Source organism: Bos taurus, chromosome 3 (assembly GCF_002263795.3).
Source record: "Bos taurus isolate L1 Dominette 01449 registration number 42190680 breed Hereford chromosome 3, ARS-UCD2.0, whole genome shotgun sequence".
In the NCBI taxonomy this organism is placed as follows: domain Eukaryota; kingdom Metazoa; phylum Chordata; class Mammalia; order Artiodactyla; family Bovidae; genus Bos; species Bos taurus.
The window spans coordinates 72,944,870-72,972,007 of record NC_037330.1 but is presented as its reverse complement, the minus strand read 5'-3'; the positions used below and the strand labels follow the sequence as shown (position 1 = coordinate 72,972,007).

Below are 27,138 nucleotides of genomic sequence, written 5' to 3'. Positions count from 1 at the left end.
TAATGAAAAACTGAATGTCCCAAATAAAACTCTACATGAGCACATAAGCTGGGGCATATGTATTTTTATTATTGTTCATCCACTAAGTCAGGTCTGACTCTGTGGCCTCATGGAATACAGCACGACAAGCTTCCCTGTGCTTCACTGTTTCCCAGAGTTGTGCTCAAACTCAGTGCTGGTGGTACCATCCAACCATATCCTCTGCCACCCTCTTCTTCTCCTGCTTTCAATCTTTCCCAGCATCAGGGTCTCTTCCAATGAGTCAGTTCTTTGCATCAGATGGCCAAAGTATAGGATTTGACTTCAGAATCAGTTCTTTCAATAAATATTCAGGATTGATTTCCTTTATGACTGACTGACTGGTTTGATCTCCTTACCTTCCAAGAGTACCTTCCAAGGGACTCTCAAGAGTCTTCCCCAGCACCACAATTTGAAGGCATCAATTTTTTGGTGCACAGCCTTCTTTATGTTCCAATTTACAATCTGTTCATGACTGCTGGAAAAAGCAAAGCTTTGACTATACAAACCTTTGTAGGCAAAGTGATGTCTCTGCCTTTTAATATGCTGTCTAGTTTTGTCATAGCTTTTCTTCCAAGAAGCACATGTCTTTTTATTTGTGACTGCTATTACTTTCACTTTTTTAAGATTGAATTTTATTTTATCTTGAAGTTTGTTCATAGTCTCTATAGTAATAATAGAATAACACAATTTTCATAGCACTGTAATTACTATAGGATGCCAAGAGTTGGACTATGATATAGAGGACAATATAAAATGTCCTTTATTTTATATGCAATTAAAATTTTAAATTTGGTCCCTTAATTACATAGTAGTGGTATATGAACTACATACACCTACTATCTATAAGTTATTGGCAAATAAGATTATTATGAAATTCAGCATTAACATAAAACAGCAGTTTATTTTATGAAAATTGCAAGGAAATATTACTGCTAGTATGGATATAAGTAGAACACAAAAAGAATATTAAATAGATCAAATATAGTAGCTAATGCTTGGAGGTGGTGGTTTACTCGCTAAGTCATGTCTGACTCTTATGACCCCATGGACTATAGCCTGCCAGGCTTCTCTGTCCATAGGATTTTCCAGGAAAGAATACTGGAGTTGATAGCCATTTCCTTCTCTGACCCAGGAATCGTCCCGACCCAGGAATCAAACCCAGGTCTCCTGCATTGCAGGCAGATTCTTTACTGACTGAGCTATGAGGGAAGCTAATGCTTATTGTATTCAATTATTTATGAAGTAATGTAATGCAATAATGAGACCTATGTTTCTTTTGAAAGTTTCATATTTCTTACTCCAAATCAAGAAATGTCAACTGCTAGAACTGGTGGAAGTGTGTGAAAGCCCTTTAAAATAATTGAAAATGATCAATACTTTTTTTCCCTAGGACAAAAAATTGAAAAGCAAACAAGTTAAGTGATATGACAATGGTCATACAGCTGGTGACACAGATGAGAGTAGATTGTAGTGTCTAAACTTTTAGTTCAAAATTTTATTACATTTTGGTGTTCCTCATAGACAGCCTTCCCAACACTGAAGTAAATTTGCCTTATGATAGCAAGAATACTGAATCCTAAACAAAAATTGTAGGACTACTAGTGATAGTCTATTAGGCAATGTGATTTCCTCTTGAAAGTCATCACAAAATACATTTGCATGTGTACTTATTAGAGAGAGAGTAAAAGAGGGACAGGGAGAGAAGCATTTTGGAGAAAAAAGGTACTGGTGGAGATGAGAGTTTTGTATTACTCTCTCCATATTATTTATTTCTTGATCTTTACAAATTCTAGGAACAAAATTTTCAAAACCAAACTACAATTTTAAAACTACAGCTACAAAACTCTGAAACAATCATTATTTTTATTTGTCAATTTTTTAATATAAAAATATATTATTTTTAAAAAATATCTCTGTTAGCTATACTGAATACATAACTGAATCTTAATGAATATATGTTGTTTTATTAATGTCTGAATAAGTCTTCACTACTAAAATTAACTGCCAGAGAGTCCTGACTGTGTTTTTAGCTTCTGTCACTTTCCGAGATACATAAATTTAACATTATAGGGTGAAAGTCCACATGCTTAGAGGCAGCATCATGTAATGGCACAAACCTAGAGCCAGAGACCAGGTTCTACTTCTATATGTTATTAATGACTTCTAGGGAGTTGGGCTAGTTTTTTACTTTGCCTGAGCCTGTTATTTCTTCTGTAAAACAACTGTAGTATCAAGAACTGTCAAAGGTCAGAGATTTTATCCTACTTGTAAGTTAATATGTCAGCATTCCACACTTAAGACTGACAGTAGACTCTTGGATCAGAGACAAGAACTTTATTACTCAATACAAGCTTCAGATTCTCATCAATTCCCTTCCATCCCAAGAAACAAGGTGGTGATGCTGAATGACTTAGATGGATACTATAAAGTAGGCTTATGTTACAGTGGAGGATTTCTGAATTTAGAAAAAAACCAATTCTATAAGAGGGTTTCAGCAAGCCTCTTCAACACTTTCTCCAGAGGGAGATCTTATTTTGATTAAAGTAAACTCAAAACAATCCATTTTTTGCCATGGAGGAAGATAACATCTCTTTCTTCTAAGTCTGCTTGCTTCGGAAACATCCTTGAAAAGATAGTCAAGGACAAAAGTTGTCACACAATGTATAAAAACACCATGGAAAATTGCCTCCCAACAGGTAATAACACCATCCCTGTGAGCCAGTCTATATGAATATTAGCACTCACAAATGTAAAAATTGAAATTTGTTATATGTTATTAGTTATTACCACTAGAAATTTTCTAAAAATATTTAGCTTTTGTATAATGAAATGTTGAAGATTCAAAACTTATTAAGTTGGCATTATAGTCTAATTTGTTAAGTAACTCCCAATAAGGCTTGCCACTTTACACATATGCATTTTATATGTAAAATAAACTAACAAAGAAGCAGCCAACAGTCTTTAGTGCCCTCAAGTCTTTGATAAAACATCCTTGGAAAGACACACAGTTCATCACAATCAGAGAATATTTAACTCACAATGTTTCTCTTTCTAAAACTAAAGGGAAATAAATGCAAACATATATTTACAATCATATACCATTCCTTCCAAAATCTAAACGAGAAAGTGGAAGTAAACAACATTATTTCTAACTGGTTAAAAGAAAACAAAACACAAAATAAAATCACTGATAAACATTAATTAGAAAAGTATTTTAGGAAGAAAGTAAATGGTATGAGAACATATATTCAAAAGAATATTAATAACTTCATTTAAAGGTACTGACCTTCCACAGGCTTACCCTCTGAGCCACCAGGGAAGCCCAGAGAATCTTAAAGAACTACTTAATCTAAACTTTGAATTATCTGGATAAAAATCTTATCTCCCGTTGATGATCACATTAAGTAAAGCATGAAATATTTCTCATTAGCTACAGGATATAGGTCGTTAAAAGCTCAAAGAGTGTAGAAACATAAGCTAAGGTTGCATTACACAATATAATCACATTGGATCATGATAAAGCATTACATTAAGATTTTGCGATTGTGTTAAATCACTTTAAGACTAACACATATTCACAAGAACAGGTGCAAAACATTTGGGCAATCAAGACAAAAAATATTAAAGTACGCCAATAAATGATGAAATCTGTATATCTGAAAAATAAATCACTGCCCCACGTGTGAAGGATAATAAACAGAGGTGCCACAGCATAAACATAACTCACAGTAATAATTTGAAATTGAAATAATAATAGAAAATATTCATAAATTGCATGAAATGATTTTTATACTATAAATACTTATGGAAGCCATTTAAAAGTGACCATTCACGCTAAATGAAATCATTTCAGAAATTCTATACATTTTTAAGTAAAGTCATTTTACAAAATGCAACAAACATTTTCTATTAAATTGCTCTGGTTTAAGAATACTTAACCCTTTTAAATGATATTGTTAAATTTCTTGAATAAGGCTAAAATTTCTGAAGCCATATTTATATTGTTTGATACATATTTAGTCACTTGAGAAAAATGCCTTTGTTTTTCTATATTTAGTCATGCTAACAGCAGTACATCCTAGAGCAAAAAAGAATAAATCACATTCAGTCAACATTTAAGTTATTTATTAATAGGTACACAATTTTGTTAATTGCTTTATATACCAAAATCAGTGAAAGTGAATGTGAAAGTGAATCACAAACAGTGACTGAGAAAGAAACATACAGCAAAGACTTTTGGCCAAGTAGGGATAATGACAAGTGATATGAAAGTTAAGGGGGAAGAGTTTCCTAAGAGATCAAAGTAATAAAATGCTGCAGCGTAGGCAAGCAGGAAGGCATCTGAAGGTCCAATTTATTTCCAGGGTTTGGAGTAGAATCAAATTGCCAGGTTTAAGAGAATGAATGAAAATGAATGGAAATAAATAATGTTGATTACTCTCTCAGTTAATGGCATATCTATTCCACTTGTAATTGTTCAGAAGAAATAGCTTAGAGTCATCCTTCATTCCTTTTTGGTTTTTTTTTGCTCTGATACTTCATATCCCATTTATCAGAAAATACTGCTAACTCTGCCTTCAAAATATATTGAGAATATAACCCCTTTCACTGAGTTGTTAGTACCCGAACCAATTCACCATTACCTCTTGCTGGGATTATGACAATAGTCTGAAATTTGGTATCCTGCTTAGACAGTTTCACACCTAGTCTCTTCTTAATCCTATTGCCATAATGGTCCTGTTAAAACCATAGCGCCGTTATGGGAAGCCCTCTGCTTAAACTCCCTAATATGGAGTATTAGGAGTATTAGTAATGAGGAGCATCACTTCATTTTGAAATGTAGTACACTTTTGAAATGACACTTCTTTAATTAATATGATATCACTATTCATGAACTTTACTATTAACACAGGGCAGCTTATAACTCCAGTGAGTGAAAAGAGAAATCACCAAATCTCAGCTGATTTTATAGCAATCAAGAACAAAAATAACATGTATAATATATTCTAAAAGACAGTTGCCACCTTCTATTTAAGGCACTTATGCTGTAAAATTAAAAGATGATTATTTTAAAATTTGAAACAGAATCTAAAGTGTATAGTGCAAGGGCCAGAGGATTTCAAAGATCTATTGGTGAAGTAAAAACTAGCCAATAGTGGAAGGGAGCTAAAATTTTTTCTTTTACTAAACAGTCATGAAGGCGTCTTCAAGTTGTCTTTGAGATTTTATTTATTTGAATCGGAAAAGATATCTGTTCAGCTAATTTTAAGATTTCTTGAAAAACTACAAGACTTTTTAAAAATAGCTTTAACAATACATACATATCATTCTTTTAAAATTAAAAAAATTAGTTTGCCACAACTATATTCATCTACAAATAAAGACTCATAGACAGAGTTATTAATCAATCCATACTTTTAAATTAACTAGCTTGTCACTTTTGCAGATATGCAGGAAAAAATCCATCATAAATTTGATTAGCTTTAAATATATAGCTCCTACAGTCTAAATTACTACTTGGAAGCCAAATCTTTTGATATGAATTAATAAATACAAAATTCTTTTCATATCTGAAAAATGTACCTTTTGATGTTAAATTGTGCTTTCATAGTGAGAATAAAAATGCAATGAGAAATGCTTTTTTCCCATAAAAATTTATTCTTTCAAGGAGGTAAGCTAATGAGACAAAACAAAGTAAAAATTTTTTATACTATATAGTAAAATACTATTTTCCAGCTTTTTTGAGATATAATTGTCACATACCATTGTGTAAGTTTAAGGGGTCCTACATGTTGATTTGATACAGTTATATAAATCAAAATGTGTACAACCACAGAAGTAGTTAACACCACTATCTCTACCATATCTCATATCTACCATTTCTTTTTTGGTGGTGAGAATATTTAAGATGCCAAAAGGCGAAAAAAAAAAAAAAAGAGCAAAAGTGGAATAAGGAACAAATAAGACAAAAAAAAAGCAAGATCATAGACCTAAATGTAATATACTGATAATCAAACTAAATGGAAAATGTTCTCAACATCCCAGTTAAAAGGCAGAGATTGTCAAACTGGATTACAAAAAGCAAGAACCTATTCTATATAGCCAGAAATACACCATAAATATAAAGGCATAAATAAGTTAAAATTCAAAGATGGGCTAACATACTCTACACAAGACTAATCAGAAGGAAGTTGGGATCATTATACAAATAACAGAACAACAACAACAACAACAAAAAAAACCCTTACTTCAGAGCAAAGAATATACCAGAGATAAAGAAGGTGTGTTCATAATTATAAGATGTAAATAATTCAAGAGGACAAAACCCTAAATTAATTTCACCTAATAAAAAGTTTCAAAATATATAAAGTCATGCTCTAAAACTGAAAGAATAAATGGCAAATCCACAGTTAAAGTTAAAGGTTTCTTAAGTATCTATTAATAATAATAGAATAAGAAAAAGCATCTTTTATGATATGAAACACTTTAACACCATCAATGAACTTATTGTAATTTTATGTTTATAGAATACTCTACCAGACACAGCACGGTATACATTCTCTTCAAGTGCACGTGAAATATGTATCAAGATAGGCTTTATTCTGGCTCATAAAAAATTGTCTCAATAGATAAAATTCAAGTCTTAGTATGTTCTCTTTCCACAGTGAAATTAAATTGCAATTAAAAAAAATAAATACCTTTTGGCTCTCTGAGCGGCACCATGGCGATCGACAAGAACAAGCGCCTTACGAAAGGAGGCAAAAAGGGAGCCAAAAAGAAAGTGGTTGACCCATTTTCTAAAAAAGACTGGTATGATGTGAAAGCACCAGCTATGTTCAATATAAGGAATATTGGGAAAACATTGGTTACGAGAACTCAAGGAACCAAAATCGCATCTGATGGCCTCAAAGGTCGTGTTTTTGAAGTGAGTCTTGCTGATCTGCAGAATGGTGAAGTAGCATTTAGAAAATTCAAGCTAATTACTGAGGATGTTCAGGGCAAAACCTGCCTAATTTTCATGGTATGGATCTTATCCCGTGACAAAATGTGCTCCATGGTCAAAAAATGGCAGACCATGATTGAAGCCCACGTTGATGTCAAGACGACCGATGGTTACTTGCTTCGTCTGTTCTGTGTGGGTTTTACTAAAAAGCGCGACAGTCAGATTCGGAAGACCTCTTACGCCCAGCACCAGCAGGTGCACCAGATGATGGAAATCATGACCCCAGAGGTGCAGACAATGATTTGAAAGAGGTGGTCAATAAATTGATTCCAGATAGCATTGGAAAAGACATAGAAAAGGCTTGCCAATCTATTTATCCACTCCATGATGTCTTCGTTAGAAATGCTGAAGAAGCCCAAATTTGAATTGGGAAAACTCATGGAGCTATATGGTGAAGGTAGTAGTTCTGGAAAAGCTACTGGGGATGAGACAGGTGCTAAAGTTGAACGAGCTGATGGACACAAGCCACCAGTCCAAGAATCAGTTTAAAATGCAGACTTAATGGTGACAAATAAAAGATCTTATTTGTGGTAAAATAAATAAATAAATAAAATTTCCTGGAAATGTCCCCAAACTGGAACTAGATAAAATACTTCTAGATAACTCATGAGTCAAAAAAAGAAAAATAAGAAATTTGTGGCATGTTGTTGAACAGTATTCAGGGGAATTTTATAGCACTATATGCCTAGATGGGTTTCCTTGGTGGCTCAGCTGGTAAAGAATCCACCTGCAATGCAGAAGACCCCAGTTTCATTCCTGGGTTAAGAAGATCTGCTGGAGAAGGGATAGGCTACCCACTCAAGTATTCTTGGGCTTTCCTGGTAACTCCAGCTGGTAAAGAATCTGCCTGCAATGTGGGAGATCTGGATTTGATCCCTCAGTTGGGAATATTCCCTGGAGAAGGGACAAGCTACCCATTCCAGGATTTTAGCCTGGAGAATTCCACGGACTGTATAGTCCATGAGGTCTCAAAGAGTCGGAGATGACTGAGTGACTTTCACTTTCACTTTCATAGGCCTACATTGGAAGTAAAACAGGTCTCAATTCAGTAACGTCAGCCTTTCTCTTAAGAAATTTTAGAAGAAGGGAAAGACACAATCTTTTATTGTAAATATACACCAGGAAATTCAGATTATTCTTAATATGAAATAAAACATAACATTAAAGAAAACAGAAATATAAGCTCTAGTCTTTTTTTTTCCAATTCCTTTTTTCATTGCAATTGAGTTTTGAGAGATTTTTCTGATGTTTATTTCTGATCATAAACATTTGATATTGATAAATTATTTAACATGTGACCTAAATTCAAATTTTATTTAAATATGTATTGGCAAAAAAGAATACTCAAAACTTAACATCCTAAACACACATGCACAAACAAACATCCATACACACACAGTGTGACATAAGCAATTCTTAAGGCTCCAGATGCACAGGCACCACGTCCCTTGCTATAGTATTAAGAATTTTAGCCAATGACGTGAACAAATTCTAAGACTTAAGTATGTGATGAAGCACATTAGACAATAAAGCAACCCTAGCTGATGTGGAGTTCTTTCTTATTACAAAAATATAAAATACTAAATTACATTTTATAAATTGACTTAGAAATATTCATGTTTTTGAAGTTCCAAAAATTAGATATAAATGAGAGAATTACATGGTGCCAGAAACAGAATTTAAAGCTAGATTTTTACAACTGAAGTATAGCTGATACACAATATTAATTTCTGGCATACATCTTATGATCCCAATATTTTTATAGGTTGTACTTAATATATAATTATAAAATAATGCCTATATTTCCTTGTGTTATACAATATATCCTTGTTGCTTATCTATCTTATACATAGTAGGTTGTATCTCTGAGTCCCACACTCCCACCTTGTGAGACTGGGCATCCTTGCCTCATTCCTGATTTTAGAGGAAAAAACTGAGAAGCGTTTTAACTGTGGCTTTGTCATAAATGGCATTTATTATGTTGAGATATGTTTCCTGTATACTTACTTTTATGGGATAATTCTTTTAAATCACAAATTGGATGTTGAGTTTTGTCAAATGCTTTTTCTGCATTTATTGAGATAATTATATGATTTATTTAATTTTTTTTTATTGAAGCACTGTTGATTTACAATGTTATACTAGTTTCAGATGTACATCAAACTGATTCATGTATACATGCATCATGATACATGTATATCTATGTTTTCAGACTCTTTTCCTTTATGGGTTACTACAAAATATTGAATATAGTCCCCTGTACTATACAAAAGGTCCTTGCTGGATATCTACTTAATACATAGTAGTGTGTATATGTTAATCCAAAACTCCTAATGTATCCCTCCCTCTGCTTTCCCCTTTGGTAACCATAAGTTTGTTTTCTATGTCTGTGGGTCTATTTCTGTTTTGTATATAAGTTCATTTATATCTTTTTTTTAATTTCACATATAAGCAATATCATATGGAAAATCAAAATATATATAGAGGAACAACAAATGGATTATTACGTGACTTATAAACAGCATTAATAAAATATATAAATACAATATAATTTTCAAGCTGCTTAAGGAAAATATCTATGACCCTTGAATTCTAGACCCATCTGAACTGTCACTGAAGAGACCCATTTGAACTTCACTGTCAGCGAAGACATTTTCTGATACAACAGAATGTTCTTCATATATTGTTGCTCAATGTACTTGGGTAGAAAAGAAGGAAATATACAAAATTCAGGAGAAGGGTGTAGGGTGAAAATATCAACAGTAAGCATAAAAATTAATGATTTTAGTAAATCTCAATATGCACCACAATAATTTACAATGGTGAGTTAAAACTATAGAATTAAGACAATATAGAATAACATCAAAGGTTACATGTGAGGAAAATCAATATTTAAGCATTCTGAATCCTGGAATGTTTAGGCGGAGGATAAAGCTACAAACTTTAGTGTATTGTCAAATTGAATATATTTGTAAAAATCCAAAGACAACTATTATAAAAGCAGAAATATAAACAATTTAAAAGTGGTATCATGGGGAAAGGAATATGAATTGCAACCATCAGACTGGATGCACCACCAACAACAAAATAAAATATATCTAAAAGAAGGAAGCAAGGAAGGAAGGAAAGGAGGGAGGGAGGGAGAAACGGAGGAAGAATGAATAAAGAGAAATATCCTGGAAACTATATTCATACAATACTATAAAGCAGATAACACGAATGAACTAGAGCATTATTTTAGACATGAATAAGTCACCAAAATGGCATGTTAGTGGGAAAAAAAGGAAATGATCAAAATATACATAATGTATGGTAAAATCTCCCATAGGTAAAGAATCTGCCTGCATGTAGGAACCTCAGTAAATGCAAGTTCAATCCTTGGGTCGGGAGAGGGCCATGGCCACGCAGTCCAGTATTCTTGCCTGGAGAATTCCATGAACAGAGGAACCTGGTGGACTATAGTCATGGACTCGCAAAGAACTGAACACAACTGAAGTGACTTAGCATGCATGCATGGTACAATTTATGCTTTTTAAAATATATTAAATGGGTATTATTACTATTATATACAGCATAAAAATGTAGGAGGTATACATACATGCCAACTTCACTTTGCTTATGACATAACTTAAGGTTAGGAGAAAAGAAAATTATGGAGTGAAAAATTCTGAGTTTGATTTATAATATTCTATTTTTCATGTTTTTCTTGCTGTAATATGTTATTCTTTTAAAAATAAAAGATACAAAATAAGCAGCTTGAAGTGTCAGCAGTTGTTATATCTATTTGGGAGGTAGAGTGTTATGTTATTCTTTATACTTTTATTTATTCTTCATTTATTTTTATTTTTTTAATTTTATTTTATTTTTAAACTTTACAATATTGTATTAGTTTTGCCAAATATTGAAATGAATCTGCCACAGGTATACATTTGTTCCCCATCCTTATTCTTCATTTATTTTTAAACATAAAATATTTTATTCTGAGGCAGTAGAGTTTAAACATTACAAAAGTTTCAAAAGCATGGAAGAAGTTATAAAACAGGAGTATTTATTTTCTTAGACCACATTTATATTACATATTGTAAATAATTTCAATTAAATTATTTCTTTTCCATCTACCATGCCTCCTTTGACAATAGCCAGGTTTGGGCTAAAATTTTCTCTATCCCATTTTGGATGTTTAGTACTGGTAACTATAGCTGATCTTATAACTTTCCTTGTTTTTGGAGTCTAGCCAATAGGTAAGTTTACCACCTCATTGTTGCTTGATATTCTCCAGAAGCATCATATTATTAAATTATGTCCAATAATCAGGAATTAAATGGTCAAATAATTTTGAAAGAGACCTTTAGTTCTAATAAACTGAACCACAGAGAAAAACTGGTTGTGAAGGGAGAATCTGATTTCTGAATCCATGTCACCCTATCAATTCCTCAGCTTCTATTTCTACTTGTGTCTGTATTCTGCACTTCAAATGATTTCAGACAATTTCATATTTATAAAAAAAATAGAAGAGGAAATAATTAAGGAACACTTTTGAGAAATACTAGAAAATTTTCATTTACTGAAAGTTTTTCCATATTTTATATAAAATGTATATTATTGCTTAAAAATAACAAACATGTTCTTGTTTAAGTGATAGATGTCTGAAGTTAATTTTGCTTTCATGAAATTTACATACAATCTGTAGTAAAGGGAAAGAGTTTAATAGCAATATATATTAGAAATAAGTAGAAATTGGGCAAAGACTTAAGTTTAGGGTCAGAATTCTATCTTGATTCCAAAGAGACACTTATATTTTTAATAATTTTTAGAGGCAGATTATAATACATGTATATTTGCTTCAGGAACTCTAGTTTTATACCAAGTAACATGAACAATATAAAAACTGCTTTTTCTTAGACAGTTATTTTGAATATAAATTATAAATTGTCTTTCATGTGAACTAAATTGTTAATTTTTTAATGAAATAATGCATTCAATTTGCTGTATGCAATGAAATACATACAAAATAATAACCAATTATTTCTGGGGCATCATCAATTAGATATATTATTGATAAATATTATGATTAGATAAGAAAGGAAATTTTCACCTTGTCATTCTTTCAGTATAATTTTCTAAGAAAGATATATTTAGATTTGAAAGGAAGTTAAAATTGTTAATTTTTTTCAATAGAGATATCTTGAACATCTAACATGTGCCAGATAATTTTCTGTTTGATATGGCTATAAAGATTAAAGATGTAGACACCACAGTTATACTCACCAACATCATATGAATGCCATGTAATATAATAAGTACTAACACAGAAGTACTCAAAATTCAAAAAACTAAGATCATGGCATCCAGTCCCATCACTTCATGGCATATAGATGGGGAAATAAGTATATGGGATCGCAAAGAGTTAGACACAACCGAGCCAACTAAACAACAGCAACACAGAAGTACGCACAAACTACTTGGGAGCATATTAAATTAAGAATATTATGTTAGAAAAGGGGGACATCCTAGGGAAAAAGACTCATGTGTATAATTCATATGTAATCCATATGGTCAATTCAAGAAACCACAAAGTAGCTCACTAGTACAGAAAGATAGACCATGAATACCAAAGATACAACTGGAAATATATGGACTAATCCACGGACATGGCTTATTTCTGAAATAAGCAAGTTTCTGTACCTATCATGTCTAAGGAATTATAAAATTATAAATGTTAAATTTTATCCAGACATTTTAGTATTGACATGTCATGAATTTACACCAGGGAATTAGATTAAAAGATATAAACATATCACACATTTAATAAAGAAGATTGCACACTCATCCTTATGCATTATCTTGAACTTATTTGGAAGTTGGTTACTAAAATTTAAGTAATTTATTCTCTTATTACAATACACCACAATCAACAGGATTGCTACTAAATTTATTGAGACCTTTTATTGAACTTTATTTTAACAAATCAACAGTAATAATATTGGTCAACAGTGACAGCTTAATTAAAGCAATATATTTTTCTAAGATTTGATTAGTGGAACTCTTTGTTTAAATGATGGTAACTACACCTCTTTGACAAAATCTACAGGCCCTTAATAAATAGTTGTTGTTGTTTTTTTTAAATGAACTTGGAATCATACACACTCCCTTGGGTTGAATTGCCACAAAAGAAGGATTTTCCCTTAATGCAGTGTGTCCCTTGGTTTATGGCTGTCTAGCATGGTAGGGGTTTAGCAAAAATAAATCTCTAGTCAAACAATGACAGTTAGTACAAGTAAAAAACTAGAAGTTTTTACTCAGTGCTATCAAGGTAATAATTAACTATTTATAGCAAAAAGAAAAAGCATGATAATAAAAAAGTCAGAAGTTAATAAAGAAAGGGAATGAAGTAACTGCATGCACACCATACCCATGCAATCATCATAAATATCCTGATAAAGAAGCCGTCTCTTTAACAAAGCAACTCTGTATCAGAGAATGAAACAGCAGAAACTGGAGAGGATCCATAGATCATTTTTCATTCTACTTCATCAGACTCCAACTCCATGCCCTCCTGAACGCAGAGATAATTCATACTTAGATTTCAAAATTTAATGCTTTGTTAGGGAGGTTTCCCTTGGTCAAAGTGTGATTTAAAAAAAAAAAAAAAAGAATTCTACAAAGCAAAAGGTAATTCTGAACCAGAAAGCATGGAAATAAAGATTCACGGTTATGACAAATACTACTGATCTTCCACATAAGTAAGCCAATTTTCATATTTTAAATACAATTTTAGGATACAACGAAATTATTACTACCAAAACAACTGTCCCACAACCAATGTGATGTGAATGATTCAACAGAAAAGATAGTTTTCCACTACCACAATCACTTTAGACAGGCAATAAAATAAGATGAATATTAAACATAATAATCTGATTGACTGATTGAGATAGATAGGGGAGAGAGAGAGAGAAAGGGAGAAAATACATATTGCTTTATGGTTTAAAATTACTTTCATACATTTTCTCATATAGGCAAATAATTAATCTGTTGAATGTCTGTTATCTTTCAAGGAACATTATGTACACAATATCATTTAATCCTAACTGCAACAGTCACTCAAATACTAAATCTGGCTTAAACAATACCTTTTTTTTTTTTTTTTTTTGGTTCCTGTTCCAATCATCTTTAAGTGAAAACATATCGTTTTAGCTAAAATGCATGATACCGAGAAAAAAGAAGAGTATCCAAAATCTCCTATTAGACATTTCTGGCTAGCATGTTCCAATCAGTTGCATTATCTGATGAGTGAATCAATCTCTGAATGTGTGTGAGAATGTTTGTGTGGCATCTGTGTTTGTGTTGCAAGCAATCAGAAATAGTAACTGAAGAATGACAGAGAGAGCACTAGCAAATGGACAATGAATGGGCAACCGGTGATGGAGATGGCTGGGGGTGGTTAGACTCTTTGGTGGTAAGAGATATGTTTGTCATATGCTGTGTTGTTTTATTTGCACATCTGGTACAATGACTGGCAGTGAGGTGCTTCATAAATATGTTTCATGGTTGCTAGAGATTCAGAATGAAGGTCTCCACAGGAGATAACATTTCACAAATTTTGCTATTCCTGTACCATAAGCAATGAGACTTCACATATGACATTGTGGTTTTAACTTTGGCCTTTAGATGGGGAAACAATGGAAATAGTGACAGACTTTATTTTCTTGGGCTCCAAAATCATTGTGAATTGTGACTGAAGACATGAAATTTAAAGAAGCTTGCTCCTTGGAAGAAAAGCCATGACAAACCTAGACAGTATATTAAAAAGCAGAGACATTACTTTGCCAACAAAGGTCTGTATGGTCAAACTTATGGTTCTTCCAGTAGTCATGTATGGATGTGAGAGTTGGACCATAAAGAAGGCTGAGTTCCGAAGTATCGATATTTTTGAACTGTGGTGCTGGAAAACACTCTTGAGAGTCCCTTGGACAGCAAGGAGATCAAACCAGTCAATTCTAAAGGAAATCAATCCCGAATAGTCATTGTCAGGATTGATGCTGAAGCTGAAGCTGAAGCTCCAACACTTTTGGCCTTCAGATGTGAAGAGCTGACTGGTAGGAAAATATCCTGATGCTAGTAAAGACTGAAGGCAGGAGGAGAAGGGGATGACAGAGGACAAGATGGTTTCATGGCATCACTGATATGATGGAAATGGACATGAGTTTGAGCAAGCTCCTGGACAGGGAAGCCTGGCATGCTGCAGTCTAGGGGTTAACAAGAGTCAGACATGACTGAGCAACTGAACCTTTAATAATAAATAACTAATTCTCTTTATGTATCTTAGCTTTTCCTCACTCTTCAGGTAATCAACACAGGAAACCTTTTGGTTTTGTTCAATGCATACCACAGAACCTAACACATAGGAGGTGTTTAGTGAGTGAGATAGTAAAAAGCACATGAACAAACACAATCTGAATAACATGAGTGATGAAATATTAAAATAACTCTCATTATCCAGGAATGAATTCTCCCTCATTATCAATTAGGCAATGGCAAAGGGGACAAAAAATTGGAAACCATTATTCACCCATGATCATAACCATTTATTTACAAAAAGCTTTTCAGAGAGGCAGTCTTTGAATTTGTTAAGATCACAGCAAACTCTGAAATTTGGTGATGGACAGGGAAGTCTGATGTGCTGCAGTCCACGGGGTCGCAAGAGTTGGACATGACTGAACTGACTAATTGAAGATCACAGACTCCAGAGACACAACTTATGGAAATGTATCCATCTCTTATGTGCCTCCATTTCTCTTGCCTAAAGGATTATAATAGTGTCTATTACAGGATTAAATTATTATTATGAAAGATTTATATTTATCCAAATAAATAAATAATATTATATACAAAATAATGTAGTATATTTCCAAAAAGTTCAGAGTTCCACTTGTTGAGCTATTAATCTTCAAGTGGCAAGCAATAAACTTGAAGAGTTGACCTAAATTAACAAAAAAATAAAGCTTTATTTTTAACAAAAAAAAATAAAGCTAATTATGGATAACATTACTGTGAACCTTATCATATTCTTCAGATTTTTGGAAAGGTTTAGTGAAGTAGACTTTAGCCTAACTAAATATCACCCCAACTTAAATTCAGTAATATACAAATATCAAGTTGAAAGATAACACAGTATTTAATAATTTGAGGATAAAAGTGAAAATTAAAAAAAAAAAACTTCTATAGTAGCTTCTATTGTCTTTAATTTCATATTTTTCAAACTATTTATGAAGTAGATTGTTTTTACCTTGTATGTAAGTGTCCATAAAAACACATAGTTTAAAAATGTGTATAGTTTACAATTAATTCAGTAGATACATACAGAAACTTACAATGCACCTGTAAAATAGAAGACGTTCTCTCAGCATTTGTTGAATACACTTAAGACTTTGCTGTGTCAGATAATAATACAATGAGAGTATCTGTCATCATGTAATTGTTCTTTATAATAAAAGGATAGTGGCTAGGTGATGTGTAAACCAGGAAGTAAGTAAAGGTAAACTAGGTTTAACTACACAGTGGGTTTCTGGTTCAGCTGGTAAAGAATTCACCTATAATGTGGGAGACCTGGGTTCGATCCCTGGGTTGGGAAGATCCCCTGGAGAAGGGAAAGGCTACCCACCCCAGTATTTTGGCCTAGAGAATTTCACGGACGATATAGTCTATGCGGTCACAAAGCGTCAGAGGTAACTGAGCGAATTTCACTTTCAGGTTTAAATACATCAATCTAGTGATTAACATTCAGATAATTAGATGAAATATTTTTCCCATTGACATGAAAGAGGGAAATTTTATAGAAGTTTGATAAAACTGTGAAAAACTGCATAAATTCCATCATTTTGCTAAAATATTGGGGTTTAAGTGTTCTGATAAAAATACTGGAATGAAAACTTCCTTCTGTTCTTTTTTTTTTTTTTAATAAATCTTACCTTCCAACAAGGAAGCCCATGATCAGATGGTTTCACTGTTGAACTATATCAAACATATTAAGAATCAACGCCAATTCTAAAAATCTTCCCCAAAATTGAAAAGTAGGGAACACTTCCTAACTCATTTTATGAAGCCAATATTATCCTGATACCAAAGATGCTACAGAAAAAGAAAACTAAATGTCCAAATATCTGATGAACATAAATGTATTAATCCTTAGTAAATTTTAACAAAATATACAAAGAGTTCATACAACTCAATATTAAAAAAAAAAATCCAATCCAAAAAATGGACAAAAGATCTAAATAGACATTTTTCCAAAGAAGATATACAAATAGCCAACAGGTGTGTGAAAAGATGCCCCACAATGCTGTTGGAGAAATGCAAATCAAAACCACAATGCAGTAACATGTTACACTGGTCAGAATTTCCGTCATCAAAAAGTCTACAAATAATAAGTGCTAGAGAAGGTATGGAGAAAAGGAAAAAATTCCTACGTGGTGGTGAGAATGTAAACCGTTTCAACCATTATGGAAAAGAGCAGTGAGTTCCCTTAAAACACTAAAAATAGAGCTGCCATATGATCTAGCAATCCCACTCCTGGGTATATATCTGGAAAAACAAAAACTCCAATTTGAAAAGATATGTAAATCCCAATGTTCACAGCAGCACTACTTAAAATAGCCAAGACATGGAAACAACCCAAGTGTCCATCAATGGATACTTGGCTTAAGAAAATATGATATATATATAAAATGGGTATCACTCAGTTATAAAAAAGAATGAAATATTGCCCCTTGCAACACATAGATGGACCTAAGAGTATATTCAACTTAGAAAAGTAAGTCAGACAGAAAAAGCCAAGTAATATATGATATCACTTATCTGTGGAATCTAAAAATAATACAAAATGACTCTATATACAAAACAGAAACAGACTCAGACATATACAAGAAACATATGGTTAACAAAGGGGAAGTGGGGAGGATAAATTGGAAGTATGGAATTAACAGCAATATTCCTTAAAAGAAGGCACATAAATGGTTAAAAGGCTTATCAAAAAAAAGAAAAGTAACAAGGATTTGTGGAGAAATTAAAATGTTTGCGCACTGTTGCTAAGAATGTTAAATAACGCAGCTGTTATGAACATAGTATAGCAGTTCCTCAGAATATTAAAAATAGGATTACTATAGGTTTAGCAATCCACTTCTTGGTACATATCCAAAAGAAATGATATCCAGACCTCAAAGAGATATACGCACTCCTATGTTCATCACATTATTCTCAATAGTAAAAATTCGTAAACAACTGAAGTGCCCATCAATGGATAAATAAATTTTGTGTGTGTATACAATAGAATATTCAATATTATTCAGACTTAGAAAAGAAGGAAATTCTGCAATGTGGGACAGCATGGATGAACCTAGAGGACACCATGCTAAGTGAAATAAGCCAGTTGCAGAAAGCTGAGTACTGCATGAGTTCACTTGTATAAGATATCTAAAACAGCCAAACACCATAGAAACAGAAAATAGAATGGGGGATGGTGAGGACTGGGAGGAGGGGAAACAGGAAATTGCTGTTCATTGGGTATAAAGTTTCAATTGTATAAAATGAATAATTTCAGAGATCTGTTCTACAACATGGTAACTATAATTAACAACACTGTATCATAAATTTCGCTTCCCAAGTGGCTCAGTAGTAAAGAATCAGCCTCCCAACGCAGGGGCCACAGGAGACACTGGTTTGATCTCTGGGTCAGGAAGTTCCACTGGAGTACGAAATGGCAACCCATTCTAGTATTCTTGCCTGGAAAATCCCATGGCAAAAGGACCTGGTGGGCAACGGTCCATAGGGTTGCAAAGAATTGGACATGTCTGACCACGCACACATTGTACATTTCAAAATTAATTAAAAGGGTAGACTCCCATATTTTGTAACACAATAACAATAAATTTCTAAGTGTTGGCAAAATAAAAAAAAAATTGTCAGAACTGAGGAGTCCTGTAATTATTCTCTTTTCTGCTTCAATTCTAAACTACCTATAAAAAAACAAGGTGAACAAAAAGGCAGGTGTACATAGAAATATTTTTAAAGTTGATAATGCAGAACCTGACTTATGTATGCCAGCAATTACGCTTACTAAATCTGAACCCCAAGATGATAGATTTATACAAACAGATTTCTCTGACCATGCACTCCCAAATACTTTTTCCACATTCACCAATTAAGAGAGTCAAGTTACCCCTAAGGTAGCATGAATGAGAAGATGAGAACAGGATATAGATACATAAATTGATCTACCTTCATACTGGAGAAAATGTCATGAGAGGGGAATAAGGAGTCAATGTGGCCAAACAAAACCAAAAATATACTGTAATATTCCTATAAAATAAAAATAATTTTAGATTTTTAAATTACTTTAATTTGCAAAAATTATACCACAGTTAGCCCTTGAACAAGTGGGGCATAGGGGGCACCAATCTTTCATGCAATCAAAAGTCCAAATATGTGGGAGGAGTTGGCCTCCTGCATATGTGGATTCAACCAACTGCTAATGTATATAGCACAGTGGCATTACCATTAAAAAAATCTACCTTCATGTTGATCCGTTAAAGCCCATGGAGTTCAACGGATAACTCTAGCCAATTGTTTTTGTAATTAACTTCTTGTAGGATTTACATTTCTCATGATTAAATAGCCACTTTTAATGATTTACAAAAAACTACCTTTTAAAGTGGGAGAAGGCAATGGCACCCCACTCCAGTACTCTTGCTTGGAAAATCCCATGGATGGAAAAGCCTGGTAGACTGGAGTCCATGGGGTTACGAGAGTCAGACACGACTGAGCAACTTCCCTTTCACTTTTCACTTTCATGCATTGGAGAAGGAAATGGCAACCCACTCCAGTGTTCTTGCCTGGAGAATCCCAGGGACGGCAGAGCCTGGTGGGCTGCTGTCTATGGGGTCACACAGAGTCGTACACAACTGAAGCGACTTAGCAGCAGCAGCATCCTTTAAAGCAGCCATTTCTTCTACCCAACAGTGAATATATTTAAACTAATTATGAAAAGCAATAGAAAAATCTTTTCCTAGATACACAGTTTATTCAATATTACTGGTGTTTTAGTATTCAATTACACTGTGAATTGATGTCACTCTAGTTTTATTTCAAGAAAATGTACTGACAACAAAGGAAATGTTTTTAAATGTACATACATATTAATTTAGTACTTTTTAATTGGAGAAGGATCTGTCAGAATGACTTGGGACTTTCTCAATGCCCATTTCTCCTTTGATAGAAGAAGTGTTGGATCCCTTAGGTTTTGGAGTAGAATTTTTTTTTAAAGAAAATCACTGCTTAAAGTGGAAAGATATCAGAGAAATAAGTGCATAATCAACCCTGAGTTGAATGTTTCAAACATACATGATCTTTCTACTTATTCTAAATAATGCAAATCTTATATGACTCGCATGCAACCCAAATTCCATCTCATTAATTCTCTTTTCCCTAAAAAATCTAAGATTGAATAGATAGGAATATGCTTGATTATGAGACTACATGTGGTGATACAAAGGTGAGCGAAAGGACCTAATCAATTAATATTATATTTTTAATATTATTTGCATTGGAAGTATTTATTACTAGTGTAAAGAAGATATAATCACAAAACTACAAGAGATGCTGTTAAAATGGATGAGTAATGAATCACCTATATATGCATATAAACTATAATTACTATGGGATATGAATTGGAAATTCAGCACATAGAACGGATATGTACATGGAACACACACTTTTATAATTAGATATCCATATATTTCCCATGTTAAAGAAGAAAAACAAAACAGTTTAGCGTTTTAACAAAGTTTGTGCCACTTGATAGTCCACCATTCACAAACAAACTGCATAGACCTGAACACCTTTCCACAGATAGTTTCTCACCTCTCTGATAATATACACATTTTAAGATGAAAATATCATTGAAGAGGGGTTTGTTGATCTCTACATTTCAGAAGGAAAAGCATGTGTCTTCTTTTAAAATATCATCTGCTTCTTTGACTTCACCTCTATACCCCTCAGAAACAATACCATTTTTTTTCTGATTCTGTATGATTTTTCTTATCTTAGAAAATTACAAGGCAAGACTTGATCCTGGTCCTTCATTCAAATCTAGATACGCTGCTCAACACCTAGGCTTTGACTGTCTTACTATATATTCTGCATATTTGTTTATGTGTTTTTAAAATGAACTATCAGAAGAGCACATCAGAGTCATGTAATCGTCAATTTTAGTAAAAAACTATATGTAACCCATGATAATGAATCTGGAATAAGTATAAAATGTCTATTTATCTGGGATAAGATAATACTAATATATCAAGTGTTCTGGGTAGTAAGTAGAAAGACATGCTCAAAAACAGGAATCCTTAGATTCAGCTTCTTAAAATTTACATGTGTGTGTGTTCCTCTGACTTACTAAGGTATGCCCATGTAGTTTTATGTTTATTCCAGATACATTAATCATTGAGAGTTCATTTCAAATAAATCAAGTTGTTGAACAGCATTTTTGTTGGCTGTGAACACTAAACATAATGGCAGAAAACAGAATCTCAAGGTGATACGAGAGGTTTTCTCTTTTTGGTCACTGAAGCAGCCGTGTACAGACCTGAAGTTGAGCACACATACAATATGCTTTTCTAAAATATATGTTGTTTTTGTGTGCTATATGAAGTGGTGTATTTTGATATTAAGTTTTGCTGGGCTAGGCTGGTAAAAATTCCTTTTTCCTTCGCCATAGATAAATAAGCATTTGGTGGTACAGGCCCATATCAGAGGACATCAATATCTAAGAACAATTTTGTTCTTTGTATTTTTCTGTGTGATCCCTTTCCAATCTTTATTCTGCCCTTTATTGTTTTCCTTTTTTCCCCTTATTCAGTATTATCATAAAATAACACTCCTAAATATCACCCTGTTTCTTCTTCTTTTTTTTTTTTTTTCCTGTTTCTTCTTTTAAAGGATTTTCTCCTTGGTAACTGTCAGTCCAATTAGGGCTTACTTCTACCAATTTCACCTACTTTTCATATTTAGTTTTATTTTCTACTCACATACAAAAAAGTTTTATCTGCCTGACTCATCATTCTGGAATAAAATTACTCTCATCTTTCTGAGAGAGTCAATTTCTGCTGCTGCTGCTACTAAGTCACTTCAGTCGTGTCCAACTCTGTGCGACCCCATAGACAGGAGCCCACCAGGCTCCCCCGTCCCTGGGATTCTCCAGGCAAGAACACTGGAGTGGGTTGCCATTTCCTTCTCCAATGCGTGAAAGTGAAAAGTGAAAGTGAAGTCGATCAGTCGTGTCCGACTCTGTTCGACCCCATGGACTGCCGCCTACCAGGCTCCTCCATCCATGGGATTTTTCAGGCAAGAGTACTGGAGTGGGGTGCCATTGCCTTCTCCAGTCAATTTCTAGGTAGGTTGATAAGAAGTCCAGGGTCCCTGAGGAGGAGAAAGGGGCCTCAAGCCCTTGAGAAGGAAAAAGGGGTCTAGGGCTCTCAAAGAGAAAAGTACAAACATTTTTTTCTACATGCTTTGTCTTAGTCAATATAACAATGTATCTTGCTTGAGGACATGTTTCTCCTTAACAAGAAGGTTTTCTGAATAATCTTGTTATCTTAAGACATATGTTGTGGAAGTGGGTCTGGTAAAAGTATATACGGCCTTGATACAACTAGCAAGTGGGGACACTCTCTGTTCCCCTTCTGATGTCTGTGTCAGAAGCTTTCTCTGTCACTTTTCTTACTTTAATAAAACTCTGCTACACAACAGCTCTTGAGTGATCAAGAGTCCCTGGTCCTGAAGCTAAATCGTCTTCACTGGAGATCATGAGTGTGACACCATTCACTGTAAGTTATCATTTCTTTGCAAGCTGAAGGACTTTACTCAGAATTCTCAGATTTTCTTCTTTTTCTAGGTGGTATGTGATTTTATCATTTTTGTTGTTGTTGTTGGCTGTGGTGGTGGGAAGTGGGGTAAGATGTCTTCACCAAACTATACTGTAATTCATGGCAGAGCAAATTCTTTCACTGTGTCAATAGCAATGCTATACTGCAAATCTGTTTTAATTTGCCATTTTAACACTAGTGGGTAGATGGCATAAGTGAACATAGCAGATGTAATTTTGTGTGAATTCACAGGATTTAGAGGCTGCATTTATAAGCAGAATGTATTTAGGATTTGGGGAAAACAGGGATTTCCTACTAAATGATGCTGTGCAATTTCTTTCAGTTCCACAGGGCTCACCATACTCTCTTCATTGACCTACACTTTTAGTTAATGTACATTGATTATGGCTGGCTTTGATAATCTCACTTACTGTTAGAAACAGAAAAAATGTGTGTGTGTTTTGTATATTCTAGTATTTATATGCATAATGCACACTTATTTTATTTTAAAATTGCACAGTTAGAAATATATGTGCTCATAAAAAGGTATCTTCGTTGATATAATATTTCCTAAAGGATTTATGAAATTTTCTAAATCAAATACAGAAAGTTATTAAAATCTTCAGGAGTTCTATGCCATACTAATTTTTTATATACTAATTTTTATTAGTATATAAACTAGTATATACTAGTTTTTATATACTAACTTTAAAATTAACATTGGGAAGTAATATATCTTAACATATAGCCTTGTTCAGAAATAGTAAAACACTTATCAGCTAATCCTACCTAGAAAGTTTTGAATCTATCAATTACTAATATCCTTGTATAATAACTATAATACCAGTTTATAACTTGAATATCAGATTGACATCCAAAATACCAGATTGACATATCTTTGTGCTGTTCTCTTCATATATCACTACTCTAAATCCTCTCATAATTTGCCTAGTAGCAATTCATTTTCATGGACATTACAGTCCCAAAGCTGAGTGTCTTGGAGAAGACTTTGCAGAATTCTTCTGTCTCTCCTTTACTATTCTTTAGTATTAATTTAAATCATCACCAGTCTTGACACCTGTCATGAAGCACAAGCCTTTCAAGCTACAAAGCTGCTATGAATTTGTAACTGACATGCACTGATTTGAGAGGAAAAGCTAATCATTGCTTCTTTTAAAAAAGAATGTGTAATGAAGGAGGCAACCTGGCTGAGAATTCTTCCTAAGAATGTGAAATTTGGGGGGCTGTGGTAGGAATTTTTGCTGCTACAATGAGTAAGTAGAACCATTGCAAAACTTAACTGAAATGCATTTGAAGAGGATACATCTAATAACTATTTGATGACTGCCAAACAAAACAAAACTAAATGAGCTTACCTGGCTCCTTAGCAAATGTCAAAGACAATATGTCAAATTTTATTAAGTCTATTTCAAATCTTAAATTTTGGAACTGAGGTATTTTTGGTGGTGTTTGGCTAGCAGTCACTTTATCAAATGAATGATTTTGTAACATGGTTGATTACAGTCGTATGAAAAACCTGGACTTCTACAGTCATAATTGGCCAGAAACTGTAACAAGGTTAGTTCTGTGTTGATTTTTAGGTTTTTAAAATATGCACACTCATATTAATGTTTACACTATAAAGACTTTAAAAGTTGTATAAACTCAAAATGGTAATTTTAAGTATTTTCTCATAATTTCCACAATGTCATTCTGCAACTTGAACAACAAAATCTAAAAATAACACAAAGCTTATATACTTACCATCTTCCTGACTCATTTGCCTTTTTGTTGCTTGGTTTATATCTTGGTTCATCAACAACACCTTAGCAAGGATTATTTTTTTTAATAAATAAAATAAAAATAAAATAAATACTGTTGGATGTTTACTTGCTAAGTCATTTCGACTCTTTGAGACTGCATGGAGTGTATCCTGCCAGGCTCCTCTGTCCATGGGATTTCCCAGGAAATAATACTGGAGTGGGGTGCCATTTCCTTCTCCAGGGGATCTTCCCAATCCAGGGATCAAACCTGCCTCTCCTGTGTGGGCAGGCAGATTCTTTACCACTGAGCCACAAAACAAAAACAACAACAATAAAAATCAGCCAACTAAACAGACAAACCTGACTCTCATAACTTCATATTTTAACAAATTCAGAGATGGGATTTCTCTGGCAGTCTAGCGGTTAAGATTGCCCCTAAAGAGCATATGGATTCAATCCATGGCTGCTGCTGCTAAGTCACTTCAGTCGTGTCCAACTCTGTGCGACCCCATAGACGGCAGCCCACCAGACTCCCCCGTCCCTGGGCTTCTCCAGGAAAGAACACTGGAGTGGGGTGCCATTGCCTTCTCCGAATCCATGGCTGGGGAACTAAAATCTCAAATGCTATACAGGGAGCATTATGTCAGAGAAGTAATTTGTTGAAAGAAAAACAAACAAAAACAACCCCCTGAAATAATGATCAAAGGTTTGTACAACAGTTCTCTCATTATCTATTATTTAGTGCATAAACACTTTTTTCTGATGGTATATATTTATCTACTCGTTTATGAAATAAAGTCATTTAGTTAATAAATACTAATTTAATGTCTCATTAATGTATTAGGGTTTATGCTAGCCATAGATATATAATTGTTGAAAAAAGAAAACTCTCCTGAAGGAATTTATAGCTCAAAATATTGTTGGATAGATAAATAGGAAATGACAATGCAACAGTGTATAAAATTATATGTACTCATATATAAACACACATGCTTAGAAAGGCATAATACTTGGTCAAATATTAAAGACTAAAAAAACTAACATTATTATATAATGTTTACTTGAAGCTACAGTCAATACAATAAGACAAGAGAAACAAAGGAACGATACAATGATTATTTAAAAAATAAACAGTAATGCCAACATTTCAAACAATATAGAAAATATTTCTATGACGTGAGAAAGATTTGATTTCTTTAATAGGGGAAAAATCAAACAAATCATAAAAACTTTATGACTATTACTATCTCACAAGAATGTCATTATATAATGATAAATAGGTCAATCCATTTGGAATACATAATAATCCCCAAAATGCTTACACTTAATAAAAAAACAAAAATTTTATACACAAAAATTGACAGAACCAGAAGAAAATTTATATAGTAATTACCAAAGTAGCTGGTTTTAGAAAAGGCAGAGGAACCAGAGATCAAATTGCCAACATCCACTGGATAATCAAAAAAGCAAGAGTGTTCCAGAAAAACATCTATTTCTTCTTTATTGACTATGCCAAAACAAAGCCTTTGACTGTGTGGATCACAGTAAACTGTGGAAAATTCTGAAAGAGATGGGAATACCAGACCACATGAACTTCTTCCTGAGAAATCTGTACGCAAGTCAAGAAGCAACACTTAGAACTAGACATGGAACTACAGACTGGTTCCAAATAGGAAAAGGAGTACGTCAGGGCTGTATATTGTCACCCTGCTTATTTAACTTCTATGTAGAGTACATCTTGAGAAACGCTGGGCTGGATGAAGCACAAGCTGGAATCAAGATTGCTGGGAGAAATATCAATCGCCTAAGATATGGAGATGACACCACCCTTATGCAAAGAAGCAAAGCAAAGAAGAACTAAAGAGCCACTTGATGAAAGTGGGAAAGAGGAGAGTGAAGAAGTTGGCTTAAAGCTCAAGCTTCAGCAAACTAAGATCATGGCATCTGGTCCCATTAATTCATGGCAAATAGATGGGGAAACAGTAAAAACAGTGACTGACTTTATTTTTTTTTTTGGGGGGGGGGGGAGCTCCAAAATCACTGCAGATGGTGACTGCAGCTGTGAAATTAAAAGACACTTACTCCCTGGAAGGAAAGTTATGACCAAACTAGACAGCATATTTAAAAGCAGGTTTTGAACTTTGGTTTTAGAGAAGACTCTTGAGAGTCCCTTGGACTGCAAGGAGATCCAACCAGTGCATCCTAAAGGAGATCAGTCCTGAGTGTTCATTGGAAGGACTGATGTTGAAGCTGAAACTCCAATACTTTGGCCACCTGATGCAAAGAGCAGACTCATTTGAAAAGACCCTGATGCTGGGAAAGATTGAAGGTGGGAGGAGAAGGGGACAACAGAGGATGAGATGGTTGGATGGCATCACCGACTCAATGGGTAAACTCTGGGAGTCGGTGATGGACAGAGGGGAGACCTGGC

At 33.7% G+C, this 27,138-nt stretch overlaps 1 protein-coding gene and 1 pseudogene across 1 annotated transcript in view; one reads left to right on the top strand and one right to left on the bottom strand.

The window, feature by feature from the left end:
- Positions 1 to 27,138, bottom strand: part of NEGR1 (neuronal growth regulator 1) — a 1,034,996-nt gene that overhangs the window by 874,982 nt on the left and 132,876 nt on the right. The gene's annotated exons all lie outside the window — the stretch shown is intronic.
- On the top strand, positions 6,719 to 7,549 carry LOC512165 (small ribosomal subunit protein eS1-like; annotated as a pseudogene).